Source organism: Salvia splendens, chromosome 18 (genome assembly GCF_004379255.2).
Source record: "Salvia splendens isolate huo1 chromosome 18, SspV2, whole genome shotgun sequence".
Taxonomy (NCBI): domain Eukaryota; kingdom Viridiplantae; phylum Streptophyta; class Magnoliopsida; order Lamiales; family Lamiaceae; genus Salvia; species Salvia splendens.
The window spans coordinates 10,306,754-10,314,660 of NC_056049.1; the positions used below are offsets into that span (position 1 = coordinate 10,306,754).

Here is a 7,907-nt window from a genome sequence, read left to right on the forward strand (position 1 = left end):
ACCTGGAACGTGGTAAACATCATGCAGCTTGACACTTTTGGCTGATGGATTTCCGACAATGTCAATGGTCACGTCACCTTCTTTGGCTACTGGATGAGTTGAGTTGTCTGCAGTGACAACAACTCTCTCTCCATGGTGATCACGCATCTCCGAGAACAAAGTGTCATTTCCGGTTGCATGATGAGAGCAACCAGAATCGATGATCCATTCCTCCTTGTCGTTGATGTAGTTGACATGGGCATCACCTGCCTTTTCTTTGATTGCTTCAACGGTGAAGCACTGGTCCCATTCAATTTTATCATCTCCATCATTTGTGCAGGCAACGTTAGCTTTAGTAAGCTTAACACGACAGTTCTTCTTAATATGCCCAAGTTTTCCACACCTGAAACAAGTGATAGGTTTCTTACTTGGAGATTTACCTTTGTCTGCACTCGTTTCTTCATCCTTTCCTTTGTTTGAAGTCCAAGCATTCTTCTTGTTTGATTTCCCCTTTGAGAAAAGAACAGCATCAGAATCAAGATTTTTCGCCATTTGTTTCGCCAAGGCTTCTTGATTACAAAGAAGATTCTCCAACTCCTCTACTGAAGGTTGATTTGACCACCCTTGGATAGAGGTAACGAAGGGCCCATATTCCTTCCTCAGACCACGAATAAGATAGCGACGCAGACGTGCTTCGCTGATCTTTTCGTTCGTGTCTATCTCTGATATTTCAGCACAGCAGCTTTTAATCAGTAAAAAATATTCGGAAACTGACATACCTCCTTGAGTTAACATTGCTAACTCATTTTCTAAAAGTTGCAGCCTTGCGGTGTTTTTCTTGGTACAAACACTTTCAAGTGTTTGCCAAACTTCTTTTGGAGAGCTCACATCACGAACATGATCAATGAACTCCTTGCTGATTGATGTCCTCAACGCAAAGAGCGCTTTACCGCACTTGATCTTCCACTTCCTTCGTGATTCGGCATTTTCAGGAACATCTCTGGGGACCTCCGTTTCAGCACCAGCGACCAGCTCCCACAGATCCTGACCTTGAAGATATGCCTCCATACACATCCTCCAGAACTTGTAGTTGTTATGGCCTACAAGTTTCTCCATCCCGAACTGATTATTTCCACCATTTGAGGCTTCCATCGTATTGACGACAAGAGCTTTCCCAAGAGCACAACTTGGCTTTGATACCATAAAACAAAGAAAGGAAAGCAGAAAAGAAAGCTAAACGATGGCAGAAAATCAGTGTGTATTGATAACTTCCAAGTACAGCATATATATAGGCAACTACTTAACAAATTCCTAAAAACTCTCTACCACTCTTCCCATATCTGCCACTAACAAAAGGAAAATAACTGAAATTAAATTGACTACTAAATCACTCTACAAGATGAGTGACTCCTAAAAACTAGAACAAAATGAGAGTAATAACAAACTAAATAAATCAGCCACTAAGCATAACAGCAGTTAGTGGTTCCTAAAGTTTAGCACTAATTTTAACATTCATTTTCTCAGTTGAGCTCCGAATTTTGAATTCTCGATCTAGGGTTTTCGGTTCCTAGTTTATTCAGTTATTCAATTCTCCAATTTAAGTTAGTGAATTTTGCTCTGTATACAAAAAATTTCCGTCCTTTCCCGGGCATTTGGCTGCTGGATTGGTGCTCGTGCTCAAGATTGAGGACTGGAATATATTTCAAGGTAATTGTATTTCAGTCCAATGAGTGGACTGTAAAAAAATGATGGTTTATTTCAGAGAATTGGGCTGAAATGGTTGTTAGAGTGTTGCTGATTTGTGGAATTAGGTTTATTAATTGTTTGCAAGCTGAGTGAGGCTTGTTAGGTTATTTCTAGAATTTCTTCAGCAAAAATATGTCAATTTAAAGCAAAGTTTAAAAGTTAACCAATAGTGAATTTTTAATATGGATGTTTGAATAAATGCAATTTTCCCACCGATGCTTCTGCAGATTATTTTGGTTGCTATAGTTGGTAACAGAATTCTGTATAAGTGCGTGGAGCAGTATAATGATGGCCAAGAAAGATAGATTCCCCCCTGGTTATTCTGCTAGTGTTGCTCCTCATTATGAATCTGAAGGATCTGGCAGCTCGGGACGCATTGACTCTGTTGATGGCTCTTCTGCGGCTAAGAGAAAATGGGTTGATTTGAATTCAGCCTCGAGGGATGGTTTCACTGTACCCGTACAAATTATTCCAATGTCCAAATTGTCTTACATGGAGAGGAAGAGTTTGGCGCGTCGCTTGACATCAGAGCTTGAGAAGATTCGAATTCTCCAACATAAGGTTGAGTTGCCAAATAAAAAAATTGTAAATAAGTTTACAAAGTCAAATTCTAGTGATGCTCTCACTTGCGCTAATGGGCAACAGAAAGGGCTGCAAGTGGGTAGCTTGAAGAAATCGGCGTTGTTGAATTCTGCATCTGGGAAGAAAGCTCGTGGTTGGAATCGAAGTATAACGGGAAGGTTTCAATCAGCAAGCAACAACTCTCATGTGAATGCTAACAACGCAACGCTTAAGCAGTGTGAGGGTCTCTTAAAAAAGCTGATGTCGCAAGAATTTGCATGGGTATTTAATATACCTGTCGATGTGGTGAAACTGAACATTCCGGATTATTTTAATATAATCAAAACCCCCATGGATTTGGGAACAGTTAAGAGAAAACTCAATTCAGGGAAGTACTCAGATCCTATAGAATTTGTAGATGATGTCCGACTTACTTTTACGAATGCAAAGACATATAATCCACCTGGGAGTGACGTCCACGTTCTGGCTGAGTCATTTAGCCAGTTCTTTGAAACAAGGTGGAAGGCTATTGAGAATAAATTTTTGGTGATTACTTACCATTCGGCACCTAAAAAGTCAAGGGGTATTGAAGAAACTGGAATAGCCAAGACATTGGCTCCATCGAAAAAGAGGAAACCGAGTCCAAGACAACATGAAGTAGTACAAGAACCTACAAAGAGGAAGCTTACTTCTGAAGACAAGCATAAATTGAGCATGGAATTAGAGGGTTTTGATGGGGACCTTCCTGATACCGTTGTTGATTTGCTCAGAGCACACACTTCAAATAGAGGTGATGGTGGAGAGGATGAGATTGAAATAGACATTGACGATCTTAGCGATGACACCCTATTTACCTTGAGGAAGCTTTTAGATGAACATTTACCTGATAACCAGAAGAACCTTGCCGGATCTGAGGCCTGTGAGATTGAGGTATTCTTTTTGTCCTTTTAGCTCATTTCTTGTCCCTCATTCTGGAGACCCTGCTGAAGTACGCATGTGTTGTTTTAGCATTACCCCCAATTGATCGTTTCTCTTCTTTTTCAGCTCCTAAATGTATCAGGGTTTAGCAATTCATCTCTTCAAGTTGATAAAGGTTCTAATTTTTGTAAATTGACTCTATGATTAAGTGTCACTTCTCTGAAGTCATTTTTTGATTATGTGATGCTCACTATCTTAAGGCAACGATAACGATCCCATTGACGAGGATGTTGATATCGGGGGAAATGAAGCTCCTGTCACTAGCTATCCTCCAGTTCTGATTGAAAAAGATGTTGGGGGCAGAGCTGAAGAATATAATGAAGCAGGTTGATCTGGATTCTGAATAAACAGTAAATATTATCTGATTATAATCCTGTATCAGGACTTCATGCTAGCAAACGTTTACATTTTTTGAACTTTTAAATGATCCCATGTGCTAGTTTAATTCACTGTGATATAAATGTCTGTTTCCTTGCATGTGATGTTTTTGTGCTGCAAAGTTTATGTTTATAATATGTGTGGTTACTAATTGTGAATATGTCCTTGTAGAAGTTTTAAATGTGCATGCATTTGCACGGTTGTTTTTTAAGAGTTTGGATTCCCCATTTGAGTGCTTTTCATTCCTCACCTCTGACTGGTGTTTGGGTTTCCCCGTTTCCCTCCTCATTATCCATCCTCCACCACCCTAGCTCCATCCTCTGCCAGCCCCAGCCCTTCCCCGAACTCAACACCTCCGTCTGCTACCATTCCATCGTCCACCCCCACCATACCACTTTTGCAATTCCCTGCCACCACAACCATGCCACCCATCTCCTCGATTGAACTATTTTGGTTATGGAAGTGTTGGATATAGTCAGGGTTCATGATTGACAAGACAAAGTTTTGGGTATTTTTAGTCCTTATCATTATGATTTCTCTATCCTAGCCTTTGAGTGAGATACGAATCAAACAAAAATTACAAAATTAGCTCTAATGGTAAAAAATCTCAATGGCTTTGGGATATTCTAAAGTTCCATTCCATATAAGTAAACAATCGGTTAACTTATCATGGTATTTTTTATCTATCTAGAGCTAAATGCTTAATTGTTTGTTAAATGTTTATTGTCCTTTGAGACATGGCATGGTTTCTGTACCTTCTATGATTTGTGTTCGGTAAACCCTAAAATATTTCTTATATTTTTAATCTTGCAGGTCCAGACTCTGATAGAGGGTCTGAATGCTCCAAGGGTTCTTCAGCTGTAAAACAAGAGCAGGTTCCCTCTTATTTCTTTCTTGCACGATTGGACCATTGTTCTCCTTTGGTCATAGAGTCAGTAATTTCTGCTTGTTGGTATTTATATAGTATTATTAATTATTAATAAATGTTCCAGGATGAAACCTGTCACACAGCAGATTCAGCTGATAAAAAAGTTGACACTGACGAGCTTGTTAGCAAAGATCGTAAGTGTTTTGGATTTGTCTTATCCTTCTGTTCTATCGGATTGGTAGGAAGGGGATAGGCTTTGTTCTTTTTGGGATTTTAGGATTCGTTTCTATTTTACTTCCAGAGAGTTTGAAGACATCAACTTGCTTTATATAATTACACATGCAATGTACAATTAGATTTTGGGTAATGTGGAAATAGCTGCTTGGACTTTAGATCTTTTGGCTCCTGAAGTCATTCCTTTAGTGTAGGAGTTATGGTCCCATGACACATCGTAGCCCATCCCACATTGTTGGAGATGAGCGGTGTTATTAAAAAACAGCCATGCATGGCTTGGCATTTTTCGGTGGCGGCCAATGGCTGCCACCATACCTCTTGTAGCGCCACGGCACATCCATAGCGGTCATTTTCTCCCACCCATCCACCAATTAACCAGAAACCCAATCCATTTACCTATTGAAAGTAGGTTTTGAAATTTTTAGCCTCCACACATCGGACCCTACATCTATCTCTCTTTAAAACACTACCTCTGCCAGCTCTAGTGCTGCCTAAGTTTGCACCGTTTCAAGGGATGTGCCTCCCCGCTGCCTCCTGTTCAGCCTCTGGCACCGTTTTCTCAATTTCTGTATTACTGTATGCCATATGTATAAGTGGAATTCAGATACACATATACTCCCTCTGCCCCATTCAAGATGGCCATATTCTTGAATGACACGAGATTTTAGGTGTAGTTGTTGAATGTATTAAAGTAGAAAGAAAAATATAGTTGAGTATTTTATCAAGGAGAGAAAAGAGACATGTTTTATTCCCAAAAGAAAAGGGGATATCTTTGTTGAGATAAACTATAAAGGAAAAGTGGACATCTTGAATGAGATGAATGTGGTATATTATCATTTATTAGATCTAATTTACTTTATAGAAAATTGTAGAAGTACTTTCTATAAATAATTAAATAAATAAATATATTATTAATGTATATAAAAAATACATCATATGTAAATTCCATATTTTCAGAAAATGATAACAAAAAAAATATTTACATATTTAGTTAATATAATGTACATTACTTTCTTCAAATAAAATTTATTAAATATTGAGATATTTTTTTATCATTTTCGAAAAATTTGCATTTTATATATACTGTATTTTTATATACATTAATAATATATTTATTTAATTATTTATCAATTGTCACATTCTTCCATGCTGACCGCCATAACCTTGTGGAGGTGTTTGTGTCGACTGACATACGCCACTGATAACATTTTCATGAGCCTGAATGAAGTCTCTCTCAGCTTTAAGTACACAGCATTCTTCAGTGTCTTGTAGTAGTTTAGGCACATGTCCCAAGTTTAGTTAAAATATTATTTATAGCTCTGTGCTGAAAAGTATTTTCAGGCATGATGCATGTGAAGTCAGCTTGCTATTATCTGTTAACTTCTCAGTCGATTACATGATTTGCTGGTTAAACTAGATGCCTGATTCTTTGCAGCATCAGCTAGTGAACTAGACCACCTTGAAGATGGTGTAGTGAAGCCTTCCTCGAGTGATTCAGATGGACAAGTTGATGGTAAGAGCTCGGTGTGATGGATTGGCTATATAAATATTTGCTGTTTCTTATCTGTCATTGTTGAACGTGTCAGTGGAGGGTGCACAAGATGACAGGCAGGTCTCCCCAGACAAGCTGTACAGGGCTGCTATCTTGAAGAATCGGTTTTTGGACACAATCTTAAAAGCTCGGGAGAAAACTCAGGTTGGTGATTTCCCAAATTTTCATCACAAGTTACCCTATTAGTTTTAGCAGCATGATCCTGATCTCCGGACAGGATGAGAAGATGGACCCTGAGAAACTCCGACGTGAAAGAGAGGAACTTGAGATGCACAAAAAGAGAGGTATAGTTCATGTAAATTGCTTGGTGATGGTTTCTGGACAAACACTTCTGCTCTCCAACAAAAGATTTTTAACATCTTTGCTTTCATTTAAGCAGAAAAAGCTAGGCTGCAAGCAGAAGCCAAAACTGCAGAAGATGCTCGTAAGCGGGCTGAAGCTGAAGCTGCAGCTGAAGAAAAAAGGAGAAGGGAGCTGGAGAGAGAAGCAGCGAGAGAAGCGCTGCTCAAGGTTCGATCACCACAAACTAACTCGAATCTGATCCCTTATTCTCTTCCATTTAAGCCTATATTACCATGTAATGCTGCAGATGGAGAAGACGGTTGAAATCAATGAGAATTCTCGTTTTTTTGGGGACTTGGAAATGTTGAGGACAGCCCCTACCGAGCAGCTAGCACTAGCTAGCATTGTCGATGAAACAACTCCAGAGGACTCACAGGATGGGTTTGGGAGCTTCAAGTTCGGAAGTCATAATCCATTAGAGCAGCTTGGATTGTACATGAAGATGGACGACGACGATGAGGAACCTGAACCCCCAACAACCGATCCCAATGCTACTACATGATCGATGTAGAGGAAGGTGAGATCGATTCACCTGCTCATTGGACTCTTTGATATTCTCTGTCTTCAACTTCGAAAATCACAAAAAAGTCCTGAAAATGAGAATGATTCCAACCTTATTTGCGTGGGAAATACGTATAGTTGATATCGTGTTGTATGAATATATGATGGTGTGGTCTATATTGGCTCCTAATTTTGCTCTTTTCTCATATAATACAACATTTAAAGTATTGAATTTGCATTTTTTTTCTATTGCAAATGGTAAGTTTCACTTGTTTGGTGCATGTATACGTACGATTACACAAAAAAAGAAAATTATGTGAAAACTTCAGAGGGAATACTATTTTTTTTGAATTGCTTCAACAAAAATATACTCTCTGTGTTCCAATTATTCCCCGTCCTTAAAGAGTACGAATTTTTAGGTTGACACGAGTTTTAATGCATAATTAGTCCAGCTCCTGCGCGATGCACAACTGACGGCATATATAGGTATCAATTATGTTCATAATCATATTCTTTGTGCAAGATATGTGTGAGTAGTTTATTTTAGGTACAATATTTAAGAATAGATATTTATTGAGTTAAATGGAGAAAATAAAATAATTCAGAGGAAAAAGTAGGATAAATAAAGAAAATAGAATAAAAAATAATAGGCATTTAAATAACAAAGTTGTTATGTACAATCATTTTAGATAATAAAAATAAGTTGAACATATGATGTGCAAAATATACTATACCTATTAAGTTGGATTGAGGTCATTAATGAGAGTG

General features: G+C 38.4%; 1 pseudogene; it reads left to right on the forward strand.

Moving 5' to 3' along the window:
* Nucleotides 1–1,333: 1,333 nt before the first annotated feature.
* On the forward strand, nucleotides 1,334–7,377 carry LOC121777681 (annotated as a pseudogene).
* Nucleotides 7,378–7,907: the final 530 nt, after the last annotated feature.